At 38.3% G+C, this 16,591-nt stretch overlaps 1 protein-coding gene across 7 annotated transcripts in view; it reads right to left on the bottom strand.

Moving 5' to 3' along the window:
- Window positions 1–16,591, bottom strand: part of TAFA5 (TAFA chemokine like family member 5) — a 436,466-nt gene that overhangs the window by 43,544 nt on the left and 376,331 nt on the right. The window lies entirely within an intron of this gene.

The raw sequence follows: 16,591 nt of genomic DNA, 5'->3' as shown, positions 1-16,591 counted from the left end.
ACCCCACTGTGCTTGATCATTCTCAAAGTAAAAAATGGTTTTCTTATGTGTAAGTGAAATTTCCTGTATTTGCATTTGTGCCTATTGTCTCTTCTCCCTTCGCTGGGCACCACTGAGGAGAGTCTGACTCCCTCTTCTTTATAACCCTCCCATCAAGTACTTACAGACATGGATAGGATCTACCTGAGCTTTCTCATCTCCCAGCTAAATATCCCAAGCTCTTTCAGCCTCTCCTCATATGACAGATGCTCCAAGCCCTTAAAAATTTTTTGTGGTCCTTTGCTCAACTTGCAAAGTAAGTCCACGTCTCTTCCATACTGGGGACACCAGCACTGGACACGGCACTCCTGATGTGTCCTACCAGTGCTTAGCAGAGAGGAAGGCACCTTCTTCTTACCTGCTGGTGATGCTCTGCCTAATGCAGCCCAGGAGACTGTTCGTCTTCGCCACAAGGGAGTTCTGCTGGCTCATGCACAACTTGCTGTCCATCAAGACTCCCAGGCCTAATTCTGCAAAGCTGTTCTGTAGCCAGTCAGCCCCCAGCCTGTACTGGGGTATGGGGCTATTTCTCCTTGGCTGCAAAACTCTGCATTTTCCTTTGTTGAACTTCACAAGATGAATACTTCAACTCATTATAGCCATCAAGAAGTCAATTAATCCAGTCCTTTAAGTCATCCCTACAATAAATTGTAAGAGTGTAACTGCTTCAAAGGGCAGTTCATCCCCTATTCCACCAAGTAATGTCTGAGAGAAGGGGACACATCTCTCTCCACTTCTGTGGCCAGTCACAGACAGGAGAGTATTTGATGTTTTCTTTACTCTGAATATGTTTGCTTGCTTCACAAAAATTCACTCTTAAAGCCTTATGCTTTCTCATCTCAAGAGAATGTGGTTACTAAATCTCTGCTGTATGTGGTTGTGATGGTGCTCAGCTCTTCTTTGATCTCTGGTGTCCAAAACACAAATGCTCCTCCAAGTGGCAACCTTCTACCTTTCTAAGGCATGTCTTTCATTTGCTGTCTTATTTTAGTCTTTAGTTAGCTTATCCACTGTCTCAAAAAGTTTTACTGTTAGTCACAATATTTTAAAGTTATTTCTGAAATATTTCATAAATCCTATGTGGTAAATATTCACTATTCATACATCCAGTCAAACCCACTACTTTTAATCTGCCTTGATTTTTTCACCCACACCACATATATTAGGCTTGATTTTAAAGTTTGCTTCGTATAAACTACTTTTTCCATGAACCTTTCAGCAGTTTTAAGAGTTCATGTAATGACAGCTTTCAGCAAAGACAGAACAGAACTGAAGTCAGTAAATTTAGATTTTTTTTTCTGGAGTAAATGCAGAAAAAATGGTTGTTCTTATCATATGCACAAGTCATTGAACAATGTGTTGCCATTGGCAGTTTCAAGTCCAATGACAGATTGTACATTAAAATCATAACATGAAACTCACTTGTAATTAAAGTATAGATTCTGTTACAAAACTGTATGAATTCTGGGGTCTTTTCCAAAAATTGAAGAATAAAGATATAGCTGTGTTTGTTAGTTAAAGGAACAACCGGGCTAAGTGGAAATTTATATGCAAAAGAAAAAAAAGAAGAAAGAACTGTTCTTGCACCCAATAGTTCCTGTAAATACTTATATCTAAAGTGAGAAATCCTGCACTACTTGTGAAAAGAAGTACTGTTTCAAGGTGGGATTTTATGATGGAATCCTATTACGTTAGACTCCTTCTGGAGCTCTTGTTCCCAAAAACTTTGTCATAAGAATAATTGTTACACAGATCGTTCCATTAGGCCGGGTTCTGAAATTCTCATTCATTTTTCCATCTACTCAGCCAGTGGCCTTCAATAACCCTTTCAAAAAATGACAGAGTTCCCCCTCTGGCATGCCCTCTCCAGAGCTGTGACTCTCTTTGAAAAGAGGTCAGCTTGTGCAATATACACTATATAATGCCAAAACCAGACTGTTGAGATAGACTAATCATTGTAAGTCATACATGCTTTCCTCCACCTTTTTGTCACCTTCTCTTCTTAAATTTTTAAGGCTGTTGGGAACCAAAATGGCCCCTGGCATTGTAAGGCATTCTTAGAAGTCACTTTGCTGGGCTTAATTATCACAGTGATGCAGAAGGGCTGTGCATTTGTTTTTGTATTTTTACTGTCCTTGGTAGAATATTATTGAAGGACAAAGTAGACAATGCAATAAATGTCACAGCGTATTACAGAATTTGAATGAGGCCTTAAATTTTTTTGGAAGCAACTTGAAAAAGGACTTTACATTTAAAAATTTAAATCTCTAAGGAAAAAAACCCAAACCCACCAAACTCTAATTAAAAGAAAAGAACAGGGTTTGAGGATCTTACTGGATATTCAACAATATTCCTGCTAAACCATATCCGCATTCTCCTATTTAAAATAACCAAAACCACCACCACCACCCCCCAAAAACCAAACCAAAACAACAAAAAAAACCTCCAAACCAAAACCCAAAACCAAAACCAAACACAAAAATCCCTGTTTTACATTCCAACTTAAAAAGAGTTTAGGCACATAAGACCTGGGTTGTACAGGTGTTTCCAAAAGCCCCTCAACTTCCTCCTTGATTTCAAGACACAGCAATTCTTTTTAAAAATTACCATTAAGATTTTCACTAAATGACTTTCTCCTATGATACATCCTTGCTTCCTTCATAGGTGTGAACTCTACAATATTTTCCTTACAAGCCTGTCATCAAGCAATCCATGTAAGCACTTGCCTGTCATTGTTTCCACCTGAACAGCACTGATCAGTTAAGTGTATTTTTACATTACCTGCTTCCTTTTTATTTTTTAAATCATAAGAACATAATTTGGTGCCACAGAGAAAGACTATTGATATCGACTATTGCTATGCTCCTTTGATGAGAGAGCATAGGACAGTACATCATTTTACTTGGGCCAAAACAGAGTGGTAGGACCAATCTAGAGTCAGATTAGGGTTTGCACTTTCATTGCTGATTAGTAAGCATACTGCAACATGAGGGCCAGTTGCATCGTGAGGCTGCCCATCTAGCACCCATGCCCACAGTAGTCGCAGTGCCATGGGTAGTAAATGCTGCTGTTACTTCAAAATAGCAACTCTTTTTCCAACATCCCTTTCTCTTTGGACTAGATATTGAAGCATCAATAACAAAACACCTTTGACTTGTAACTGGAAACCTACAGCTTTCTACAAGGGCTGTCTTTCCCCCTGATTACACAGCTTTTCTTCATTCAGCACTTTATCTCAGAACAATTTCTCTGCTGTAAGCTTCTCTGTAAACCAAAGCTGCCACTGAAAAATGCAAAAATTGTAAGAACATGAGCAGGAAGGTTTGATTAACTTTTATTTCTAACCTTCTAATTGGTGTCTGTAATAATCATATATATAGTTTACCCACATCTACCTAATTCCAATGTAGCTTTCCATCAGACTGCCTGTTAACAAGTAATCATTTAAAGGGATAACTCCAGTGTAAAATTCACACTTCTGTATGAACTGTTTTTAGCTATTATTCTTGAAAAGAACATTTGAGATTATCATCTCAGAGAGAGAAAAAAAAATTGTTCTCAGTTTTCAGTCTTTATTTTCTGCATCCGACAGCCACCTTCTGCATCATTGTTCTGTTCCCCCAGTGCCTTCAGTTTAAATGAGACTGTGATTTGGTTTATTTAAGTCCATAAGAAATGACAATATAATAATACATATGAAAGTCTAAGTGAATTAACAGTATTTTTTTCTTGGCACTACTACTGTTAAGGCTTCACCAAATTCCTCTTTGTTACTCTACCAGAAAAGCAGAAAGCCTGCCTTGCAATCAGCACAGTTTATTCTTAGTGAGGGCCAAAGAATCATGTCCTGTTTTAATCACAAAGTCAAGAAAATGTTTCAACTTATTTGAAAATATATCGTAAGTGAGAAACTGAAGGAGGTTTTGTTTTTCTTTAAAGTTATTGACTTTTTATCTCTGATTCTTCACAAAGTGCGATCATCAGCATTAGAATCATTAAAGACAGTGAAATGCAGTTAAACTTTCTAAGACCTGGATATTGATCTAATTAAAAATACCTCTTTTCAGATTTATTTTTATTAGATTTCTTGCTAAGAAATAAAAAAAAATGCAGGAACTACACAACAGTCATGACATTCTTTACTAAGGCTGTCACTTCTGGGGACATGTTCTCCTTCTCCATCAAGCCATGTCATTCAGGGATGTCATATATATACTGTGCACTGTTTGCCTATGCAGACTCTGTGCATTGTAGACTAAATATATGTACTGGGTTAGTGTGGCGGGGTTTTGGTAGCGGGGAGGGGCCGCAGGGCCGGCTCCTGTGAGAAGCTGCTCGAAGCTTCCCCGGCTCCGAGTGGGACCCGCCTCTGGCCCAGGCCGAGCCCGTCAGCGACGGCGGTATCGCCTCTGGGAGAACAGAGTGTATTGGTTTTGTTGGCAAGGTTTTGGTAGCGGGGGGGGGTTGCAGGGGTGGCTTCTGTAAGAAGCTGCTGGAAGCTTCCCCTGTGTTCGAGAGAGAGAGCCAATACCAGCCGGCTCTAAGACGGACCCGCCGCCGGCCAAGGCCGAGCCAGTCAGCGATAGTGGTAACGCCTCTGTGATAACATTTTTAAGAAGGAAAAGAAGTTGGGACAGGCAGATTCGGCAGCCGGAGAGAGGAGTGAGAACATGTAAGAGAAACAACTCTGCGGACACCAAGGTCAGTGAAGAAGGAGGGGGAGGAGATGCTCCAGGCGCCGGAGCAGAGATTCCCCTGCGGCCCGTGGGGAAGACCATGGTGAGGCAGGCTGTCCCCCTGCAGTCCATGGAGGTCCACGGTGGAGCAGATCTCCACCTGTAGCCCGTGGAGGACCCCACGCCGGAGCAGGTGGGTTCCCGAAGAAGGCTGTGACCCCGTGGGAACCCTGCGCTGGAGCAGGTTCCTGGCAGGACCTGCGGATCTGTGGAGAGAGGAGCCCACGGAGCAGGTTTTCTGGCAGGACTTGTGACCCCGTGGGGGACCCACGCTGGAGCAGTGTGCTCCTGAAGGACTGCAGCCCGTGGAAAGGACCCATGCTGGAGCAGTTCGTGAAGAACTGCAGCCTGTGGGAAGGGCCCACGTTGGAGAAGTTCGTGGAGGACTGTCTCCTGTGGGTGGGACCCCACGTTGGAGCAGGGAAGAGTGTGATGAGTCCTCCCCCTGAGGAGGATGAAGCGGCAGAAAACAACGTGTGATGAACTGACCGTAAACCCCATCCCCGTCCCCCTGTGCCGCTGGGGGGGGGGTTGGTAGAGAAGCTGGGAGTGAAGTTGTGCCCGGGAAGAAGGGAGGGGTGGAGGGAAGGTGTTCTGAGATTCGTTTTTTTTTCTCATTACCCTACTCTGGTTGATTTGTAATAAAGCGAGTTAATTTTCCCCAAGTTGAGTCTGTTTTGCCCGTGACAGTAAGTGGTGAGTGATCTCTCCTGTCCTTATCTCGACCCACAAGCTCTTTGTTATATTTTCTCTCCCCTGTCCAGTTGAGGAGGGGGAGTGATAGAACGGCTTTGGTGGGCACCTGGCAACCAGCCAGGGTCAACCCATCACACAGAGTTAAGAGGGGGAACCTGCAGCAGAGAGGGGATTGGGATGGGAGAGGAACCCCTCTGCAGACACCAGGTCAGTGAGGAAGGAGGGCAGGAGGAGCGGGGGAGGAGGCTGATGCCCCCGCAGCCCGCGGTGAGGCGGCAGGCTGTCCCCCCCAGCCCACGGAGGGGAGCGGGGGAGCAGATGCCCACCTGCAGCCCGCGGGAAGGACTCACGTTGGAGAAGTTCGTGAAGGACTGTCTCCTGCAGGAGGGACCCCACGGTGGAGCAGGGGAGGAGTGAGGAGTCCTCCCCCTGAGGAGGAAGGAGCGGCAGAGACAAGGTGTGAGGAACTGACCCCAACCCCCATTCCCCGTCCCCCTGCACTGCTGGTGGGCGGAGGTAGAGAAAATAAGCATTAAAGTTAAGCCTAGGAAGAAGGGAGGGGTGGGGGAAGTTGTTTTTAAGATTTCGTTTTACTTCTCATTATCCTTCTCTGATTTGATCGGTAACAAATTAAATTGATTTTAGTTTTTTTTACCCAAGTCGAGTCTGGTTTTTGCCCGTGACCATAGTTGGTGAGTGATCCCTCCCTGCCCTTGTCTCGACCCGTGAGCTTTTCTTTGTATTTTCTCCTCCCCATCCCACCGGGGGAAGGAGTGAGCAAGCAGCCGTGTGGTGCTTTGTTGCTGGCTAGGCCTAAGCTATGAAAATATACTTGTGCTGCACTTTCTATATACTCCTTTTTTCATCTAAGATTTTTTGGAAGGAATATGGGTGCCTTCTACATGATATATTCTATTATATTTTAACTAAAGTTAGACTTCACCTTACCTATACTATATTTTTATCCTCACGTAGTCATATTCAGGCTCTCCTTACAGCCAAAAACTTGTAGAAAACTATCAGTTTACCCATATATACTAGATACTTGAAGGATGAGAGAAATCACTCCCTGCTAGGGTCTGCTTCTCTCCGCAGAATCTAAATGGGAGTCTTGATATCTACACTCCAATGAGTCCTGTTCCATGTCTGTGTTTTTCATCCACAACTCGCCTAATGTGCAATTAAACCGTGCCTTTATCACTCTACAGGAGTCTAGTCAACAACTGAAAACTAAAACCTCTTATCATATTTAATTAGGCAATTTAACCATGCTGATTTCAGAATTGCACTTCTTCCTGATTCACATTTGAAAACAAAACCCAGAATGTTTAGAAAGAAACTGTCACGTTGAACGGCAGCTCAAGGAGCTTTCCAAATCATAGTATCAGTCTTTCCTGATGTATCAGCTCTTGAGGAGCCTTCTCCATGACTCCAGTTAAGCTGGGGACCAAGCAGAGAAATTCTGCCATTGAAGTCCAGGAATGTGTGGAACTGGAATTGTACTGTAAGCCAATAGCACTGAGAATTCAAAATGCTAATCTACTTCTTTTGCCTTTCCCACGATAAAGGTGTTTGGGCCTGGTTTGGGTTCAACGTAAACAGGGATTTCTTAAGAATCAGTACTGAGACATTGTAATTTCAAGAAATAAGAAGCATCTTACATATGAGGTTTGTTCTGCTTGCAGTTTACATAGTTGAATGACGATCTAAGTCAGTATGTAGCCCTGCATTGCATATGGATGACTGCATGGCTCGGCAATCTTACCAGAAAACAAAAAGCCTGAAATTCTATGACTGAACACTCATTTAATAATGTTCTCAAAAAGAATTTTCAAAGTGAAAAATACTGAAAATGTATGGCACCTTCTAACCTCTCAAGTCTGCTCTATTCAGGAAGAAGAACAAATGCAAAAGCAAAAATTCAGTGGAGCCAGGATAGGTTTCTTGGAAACAATTTACATCAGTCTGTAGCTGAGAGAAGATATTGCTGGATTAATATTGATAAAGCAAATCTAGATTTAATTCTAGGCATTTTTAAATAAGAAATGGATTTGATTATCTAACACCAAACCTTGTCTTTCTCATGAGTCAAACTGTGAAGTTACAAAGAGTTATTAATTGTATGTAGTTAGATTAAAAAAAAAAATACATGTAATTAGGACAAATGTAGGAAGTTCAGTTTTTTTCCACCTTGCATATGAAAACCATAATTTGGACATTTGGAGAGCCATCTAAGTATATGCAGCCACCAAATAATTTCCTTTTGTTTAGGAGCTGTATGACTGACTGATTCTTAATAAGTGCAAAAATAGCTGTAGGCAAACAACAATACAAGCTTGCAGTGCACAGAAGTGAGCTGAAAAACAGATGCCAGCCCTCAGCTCTTCCTGTATAATTTGTACATGTTAACAATAGTAAAGTGATTCCTTAAGCATATTTTCTAGCTTATTATTCACCACTATCGTATTTCATGTGGCACTTCAAAATGTTCTTTTATACCTGGGTTGCTAGAACAGGATATCAGCAGCTTTTTGCTAGTGCATATAATTGAAAGGCTGTTACTTAAAGCAGGCACCATTAAAAAATCTGAATTTGCCAACGGTTACAGCCCAATTCTACACCTAGAATAGAAAAGTAATTATGGTATGCTGCTGTGTTTAGAAGTGTTGGCAAATCTGATCTTTTAATGGTGACTCCTGTTCACATAAGAAGCATAGACCTTGAGGCTCTTTCTGTAGTCTATGTATACATATTATAACACAGTGTAAGTAGGTAGATAGAAAGAACTATTTTATCAGGAATTAAACTTTAAACAATAAATTCCATTAACTATCAAAGGTCCTTTCAAAATTTTTAAAATTTTGCCGGTTCTGTTAATTTCAGTGGTGATGACTGAATTCACTTTCTAGAAGCGAGACTGGAATCACATCTCTTGTTTCTCCTTTGTGAAAGCACTCCCACTGTTAAACATGAAGTACTCAGAACCACTCTTCAGCTTTAAAATGAACACCATTAACAATTCCTGATGACACATTGCTCAAAGGGGATGAAAATCAAGTGACTTTGCATTCTAATTTTGTCGGAATAAAATCCTGCTGCCTCAGGTGAAATCAAAATAAATTCTCAGTACTGCAAAGAATATGTGTGTTCTACTATACAGATGTGTCCTACTGGCACTTCATACAGTGCAGCACGTTAAGTACATTTACTGTCTGACAGCTTGCGCATTTTGTTAAAATGGGAACATATTTGTCATTTCTGAGGTAGACTCAAAAGATTAGGAGGTTAAAATTAAGTGCAGTGCCTTTTGTCGCTGAAAATGGTCTGGAATATGAAGGCACCAGTGAGCTGACTCGATTCCTATATTGTTGTACATAAGCTGGATTTGCACTAACAGTACAGTACTGATTATACCTTCAAGCAAGATTTACTTTCCTGTAGAAGATCATCCCTCTTTATTTACTGAGCTAAGCACTTCATGTGCATTGCCTCGTCTAGCATAAAATAAAAGGGCTTGTATTTAAAAAGTCTGCTTGTGAATGAAGAGTTATGTATGTCTTCATTTATCTCAATTATTTACCATTTATGCATTTTAAATGATTGTAAGAAATACTGTTTTATGGAAAATTGGTACTAATGTTGCATAATTACTGTAAATAGCCTTTGGGAATGTAGTGGCAATGTTTTCTATTCCTGTGTTATCCCAAATTGGAGCATGGATGAATGTCAGCTTGATTAATCCCATTCAGGTGTTTTTTTTCATGCTGAAAGTTAAAATCCTTGTGGTTTTTTTTTTTTAATACAATTCTCAAAACTTATATTTTTATCTAAATAAAGAATGCAATTAACAAATTCATATAATCTTTGTCAATTCAAGGAATATGAATACAAAACATTAAAAAAGAGCCACAAAACCAACTTGGAAACGAAAAGTAAAAAAACTATTCTTTATTCCATTTGCTAGAAGTGAGAAAACTAACTCGATGCCATAACAGAGTGTAAGGTCACTGGAGATTGACCCATTTGTATAATCCAGGGTTTTTTTAATGTTTTTTTTCTTTTATTGCTACAGCAGCCTCTCTGGTTTGGGAACACTAATGTATTACTTCTTAAATGATCTGTTATTAAATGACAAGAATGATATTTCTTTTACTTTGTCAATACTAGGTTTGTATTTGAAATGCAGTTGAGACCAGTTAAGGAGAAATAACTAAGATAAGACAGGAAATTTTTGAGAATTCAGGAAAAGTGTCTCCACATTATCCTGAACAGAGCTCATTCTGTTCCCTTTTTAATGTAATTTTTGTTCTAGGAATTTAAGATACTGTGGAGTGACCAAGCTGGCACACAGAAATCCCACTAGCAGCATAACTCTGAAGAGTACAACTCAGGTACCTTAAAAATGACACAAATAATTAGAAAAAGAATCCAGGCTCATTCATTTGATTTTAACAGATGAACAAGGACCAGATTCCTAGGAATTTACTTCATTTTTACTTAGCCCTCATTCAGGCCAGTTCCCATGGGCATTAGCATGAATTAAAACAAGACAAGACCTCACATTTGGCTTAGTAGGATTTGTAATGCTGTGTGCCATGGTCTGAGATGTCTGTTGCTTTGAAATCTAACAATCTTTCTGCATGCTTTTGAATGTCTGTTTCTCTTCAGTATGACACATTTACAAATTTGTAGTAACATTCTAAATATTACTCACTCTGCAAGAAAGAGGAAAAATCCAATGTACTTTGTACTAAAATGATGGCAGGAGTGGTTGTTATTCTGGATATTTTGGGTCGAGGAACAGAATGATGAATTTCCGTTTCATGAGTGTAGAAATCCAATACAGCACGTAAGTGGATAGAAATAATGGTAACATTGTTTGTGACTCTGTCCTTCACTGGCATAAATATGAGAGTCTACAGAGACAGGCTAACCTTGCAAATGTCATAATTTGATGGTAAATGCTTTTAGTAGGGTGAACAAAATATTTCCTGCTGTTCATACCTCTTCGCGAAAGTGAGACTGATCCCCATGAAATGTTGAGCCCCATTGATGAGGTCTTCTAATTCCTTGTATCTTAACTGCAAGTTGAATACTTCACACAGTCTAACTTTTGATTTGGTGGATTAACTTATGTCTCTTATTGCCTTTCTTATAGTACTGGGTAGCTATCTAAAGGAATAGACTTTCCTATAATAAAACCAGGATGGACATGTGTAGGACTGTCAAGATTCTCTAAGCAGTCCTCAAGGATTTTGCATAGTTTTTTTCCTACTTTTACTGCAACATTTTAAGCATGTAGAAAATCTCTCTTTACAGACTAACACTCTGAGTTTTTCTATTCCTTTCCACAACAGAAAGCAGTGTTTGTTAAGTTGTACAAATATGCTGAAAGCATGAGATACTCCAACAGCAAAACTAAATCTTAAACTACCTTACCAGTTTTAATGTACAGGTCTAAAATCTGTTCTTTAAATAAAAAATAAGAAAATCTAAACCTAGAATTTTAGTGAAGAATCCATTTGTAGAACTAGAATCTTCTTACTAGTCATATGAAGCAATGCCGAGCTTTTATACAAATCAATGATATCTGAAAACCTCATGGAGAAATTACTAGCAGCCAGCATTCAATCATGATTATTCTCTCACATTCTTAGTTACTAAAAGTCATACTATGATTTTTAATTTTGCAAAGGAAGAAATTTCTCCCAACAGCTTCTAAAAAGTAGAAGACATGAGATTTTTAATGTAGTATAAATAGAAAGCCCCACTTAACTGTGTTTCTACCCAGCCTACTGTTAAACCAGAAGATCATAAAGGAAGATACATTATACACGAACTTTTATTTCATAGCATTTACGTTTTCTCTGTGCATGCAAAGGAATCCCCAATTCAATCAAAATGCTGATAACCTTCAGTTTGGAAATTGTGCTTACTTGAAAGACATTTGGATTTTAAAAAGTAATAAAGGTTAAAAAAACCAAACCACCTTATTAAAACTAGCTAGCTGGCTGCCTATCAAATTGCAAATATAAATGAAGCACCTTCACCAACTATGCTTCCAGAAACCTTAACTTTTTTCTCTTGCAAATAGGTCACTTCTTGGCCCTATGATTTTTAACGTATACATAAGTGACTTGCAACACAATGAACACCCCACATCATCTCCACTAAAAGATACAGTAACACTAATGATGTGAGCAGGTAAATGAGCAGGTCTGATTCCTGCTACAGAACAATTGTGATTGCTTGGTAAAGTGTGAATAGGAAAAAAAATAGAAAAAAAAAGAATATTAGTATGGCCCAAAATAAGATTATATCTACATGAATAAAGAATGAATGGCATTCTTACAGGATCTTATACTGGATTCTGGGCTAAAATAACTGCAAAGTACTGTGGGACTATTACTGGGCTGAACATAAACTTCCTTTAAGAGACTTATCTAATGTGCCTATAAAGGGAGGACTTTCACTACTGAGTCAGTAGAGCACTGCTGTCCAAGATATAACCAATTTTGGAACAGTCTGTTCAGTTCTGTTAAAACTGTCATCTAAGAGATCTCTGATAAAATGGAGGGGTTTCAGAGGACATTTGAGAAAATAATTAAAGGAATGAAAACAGACCTTCTGAGCAATTCAGAGTCCAACATATCTTATCAAAGGAAAAGATTAATGGAGAAGTGACTCAGTCACAGCCAGTAAAGATCTATACAGTTTTTATCATGCATTTTCTCATCCAGCAAACAAAGGTAAAATAAGATCCCATTACTGGCAGTTGACAATAGACAAGTTTGCCCTAAGAGTGAAGTGAAACCTTCTAACCGAAGACTATTAGAAGCATTTATCTAGTATTACTGCTGAGTGTCACCACTTGATGTTTTAAAATCAGTTTTGTAAGTTTTTCCTAAAATGTGCTTTTGAGAGCATTGTTTAATAACATGATGGTCTTTTCCAAACTAATAATCTTAGACAACTTAACTGATAACTAGTGCTTCTAATATTAGAGGGTAAATTAATTCAGTGAATGATTCAGAGAAAATACAAGGCTAATTCACCAATATCTTAAGTGAAAAGGATCAGCTTTATAAACCTCTATTTCATGAACAGATCTGCAATTTAAACACATTTTTGCAAAACCTCCTCAATGAAGATTCATTTCTGGTTTTGCAAGAAGTCTATTTCTTTATTCATGAGTCCATAGTTCTTTAAAAAATAGCATCCATTGTAATTTCATCATTTGGGAAGGCAATATTTTGAGTTAAATCCTGTCTATTCAGGCTTCTCTTTTGTTTAAGTGCAGTAGGATGTGGACTACAGATAATTTGAACAACAAAATCTTCTATCCTTTGGCAGGCACTCATTCACTTTTAAACTCTAGGTGTCTGTGATTGTGCACTAAAGCACCATAATTAAAACATGGAATGCTGGATATATTTAACAGGTTCAATTTTGTTTGCTGGTTAAAGATTGAGAGCCTAAAAGATGGAGCCTATTAACACTACTGTATGAAGAAAGAGAAATCACTGCAGACTGAAGTAAGTCCCACTGGGGGCCTAACAAGCACCTGCCATTTCCACGCGGTGAGAGATCAATCAGTCTCTGTATGCAGCCAGCCGACCTGCCAAAAGCTGAACCACAAGGGGGAGAGAAGAAAAATGATCAATTTCCCAAATTCTGTGCTCTGCAGTAATAAAACGCTGTGCTCTAAACACTTACACTGTCTTTGCAATTGTGATATCTTAGTCAAGTTCAAAACCTGCAGTGAAACTCCAGTATGATATACAGAAAGAAAGGTATCCAAAGTGTATAAGAAAATGAATTCTCTCTATTGTTACTGTGTAAATTCAGTCGCATTACAAGGAGAGTAAGTTTTGGGGGTTTCAAACTTTTGTGAAGTACAAACACCCAGGTTTTTGTTCTCATGTACAAGACTGCAGTTTAAATTTTGCAGACTTCAGTTCATTGCTTATTTGATATTTCTGCTTGCAGTGGAGGACCGAGTTGGCCAATGGAATAGTAAAACATACTAAATATGTACCAAACACAATAATGGCAACTGGAAATGAAAATAAGAGAATTGGAAGTTAGTATTTGTCTATTTGCTAGAAAGTGTAGTTATCAACACCCCTATAAAGTTCACTTATTATCAAGCAGAAGAATAATCAAAGAATCAAAGAATATTGCACATAATTCTAGGTCCTACCGAAACTCCAGGCTGTTACTAGCTTGGGTCGGTGCCTGGGCACATGCATACAGTTACATGTTAAGGTAAGGAATGCCAGCCTCAATTTGCGAAAATCAGAAACCATGAATGAAATCTCTAGACGTTACTATTCTTTCCTAGGTAATCAAGTACTCAAATACATCTTAAAAGGTGACATGATCAAACAAAATTGTCTGGAATTCTAGGGAAAGCACTGAGATCATGCAGTTCTTGTGCGATTAGCCTGGATCTTTTAATATTTTCATGTTCTCTCTCAAGTATTCTTAAAGCCACTTTCCCACAATATGAAGTGTGATTTTTCATTTCCTGTTATACAGAAGACAGCTGTGGAGCAGTAGTACAGTAGTAAATAATACAGGATGGGAATCTGTTTAGTACACAGAAAAAAAACAGAGCGCCTTATTAGAGGTATTTGTTTGCATTTACCCTTCACTACTGTTAAGAAGAATAATGATTATAATGAAAACTCTCAATTAAAAAAGTCCAAAGCTGTCTTTTGATGTAACAAAAGAAGTCCAGACTAGCAGAAATGAAAATTAAAGAGGACAGCCAAAAAGTTCAAAATAATATCGTATTCTTCATTAGCTGATTAGAAAAATAATTTTGTTTGAAACAAAACAGTGGAAATAAATGGTCTGATCATCAGAGAAAATTGTTTGTCTCTCATTGACTTGAGAAATTGTTCCAGAACAGTTCATCCTTGGACAAATACTACCTTTGAAATATTATCAAAGTCACTGTCTGCAGAGGTTATCTGCTGAGCAAGTGACTGTAGTGTTAGCTCAAGAGAGATCCAAAGATGGCTATGACTTTTCCATCAAAATTGCAGAAGAAAAAACATGATGTTTATCATATACAGTCAGGCTTTTCAATAGCTTGTTCAGTTCTGCCAGTTCCTGCTTTAGTCTGTTCTCTGGGACTGCATTTAGGTTTCAGCAAATGCATCTTCCCATTAGTTTTGCTCCTCAAATACCCTTGTTGATATATTTAATTTTAATATCACACATTCAGTTGCCTCTCAGAGAAAAATGCCACATGACACCATGTGGATTGTGCTGCTCTTCAAACTGAGGTGAAGTTCTGACTTCATGGAAGTGAACAGGAAGACTTCCATTGATTTCAGTGGGATCATGATTTAACACACAGACTCCATAAAACACATCTCTAGGGTCTGCACCATAAGTCCTGTTATCACTCAGTGACCTGAACAAGTTCAGTACATTAACATTCAGTAAATTAATTTGTACATTAAAAAAAAATAAATCAATGACAGTTATGTAGACAATCTTTAAGCAAACAATTAAAACAAGCACTTGATAAAGATTAAAAAGAAAGAAAAAACAAAACAAAACTGACAAAAAACCCCAATAGAACAGCATATGTGAAGGGGCAAACTGAAAATAATTTCTTTCACACAAAACAGAATACAATTCAAGCTGTTCTGTAATGTGTAGCATACTTGCCTATTAAATAAAAAGCAAGAGATTCTGTCTTTTCGGCTTTCAAATATATCAAAAATATATCCTGTACTTCTGCGTGAGACCTAAGTACACAAATGCTGAACAGTGTTGCAGTCTTTAGTGATTGCTTCTTTTTCAAAAAAACAATTTCAGGATGACATAAACAACTTACTAGCAAGTTCAGTATATGAATTCTGTGTCACTTGGGCTTAGTGTGATGCAATGCCTATGGAAGAGATTCAAAAGTATAGCTGTGCAATAATACTCAGAATACAGACTGAATTATTTCTCTTTCAAACAATCACTATAATCACATTAATACTAGGCTAAATTAAATTATGCCTAAAGTAATATTTAGATACTTTACATCAAGACAGCATTTTTACATCATTTAATATCCATCTTTACCTAGTTCTGAAAGCACTTATACTCTCTACCCATTTTTCAGTTTGATCTCAACTCTTCCTGTGTTGTTATATTAAATATCGATGTGTGTGCATTGATACTGATACACAGGGAAGCATGTGTTCTGCAGAGAATCCTGTCTGTCTTCTGCCTAAGCTTCTCTATGATCTATGGTGCCTAACCTGAATTCCACCTAACTCCCCAGAAAACCTGCAAAAATTTTTATGGTCAGCCACAATCTGGAAAGCAATGGAAAATGCAGTGTTTAACTCCTAGGTAGCAACCTAATGGCTATCATCCATATTCCTTGCAACACATCTATAAAACTGTATGTTCACAGCCTGAAACATATTGAAAAGTTTCCAAGAGCTCAGCTTAGAAGTTTGAATAAAAAATTGTAAATATTAATTCTCAGGTATTTTTAAAGCATGTGAATGCATTTTTTCCTGGATCATCAGCAAGCACACTGTCCAGTTTATGCTGAAAAGGACTTCTGTTATAATCACAGAAGAAATATCTTAAAACACTACTTTGCTAAACAAATTAGGAGTCCTCTGAGTATTCATAATACATGTTTACCAACTATTTTAATTAAAATACATATCTCTGTAGTTAACTTGAAACCTGTATTTCAATCTGGCTGCTTTATTATGATTTTCAAGTTTCCTGTATCACACACACATACATTTTGAAAAACAAATATAAATAAAATATGACAGAATAAACACTGATTAGAACATTTTGGAACATCATTAACATACCCAATTTACATGGCGTAAATCTGCCAACATCTGCAGTGATATAAAATCCCCCAACATCTTTCACATCACGAAGATGAAAGCAGCCTTTTTTTTTTTTTCTTCATTTGGTACAATAAATAAAAGAGTGTATTTCTTCCATTTCACATTTAATGAGAAGACAATGAGTGTCATTACAGCGTGTTAGCAAAAAACATTAAAAGGGAGAAGATGGAAATATGATGCTGAGCAGTTCAAGTAACCTGTTAGTCCAGGACCTAGAATAAGAAATTA

Source organism: Aquila chrysaetos, chromosome 5 (genome assembly GCF_900496995.4).
Source record: "Aquila chrysaetos chrysaetos chromosome 5, bAquChr1.4, whole genome shotgun sequence".
NCBI lineage: Eukaryota > Metazoa > Chordata > Aves > Accipitriformes > Accipitridae > Aquila > Aquila chrysaetos.
This window is presented reverse-complemented; position numbering and strand designations above follow the sequence as displayed.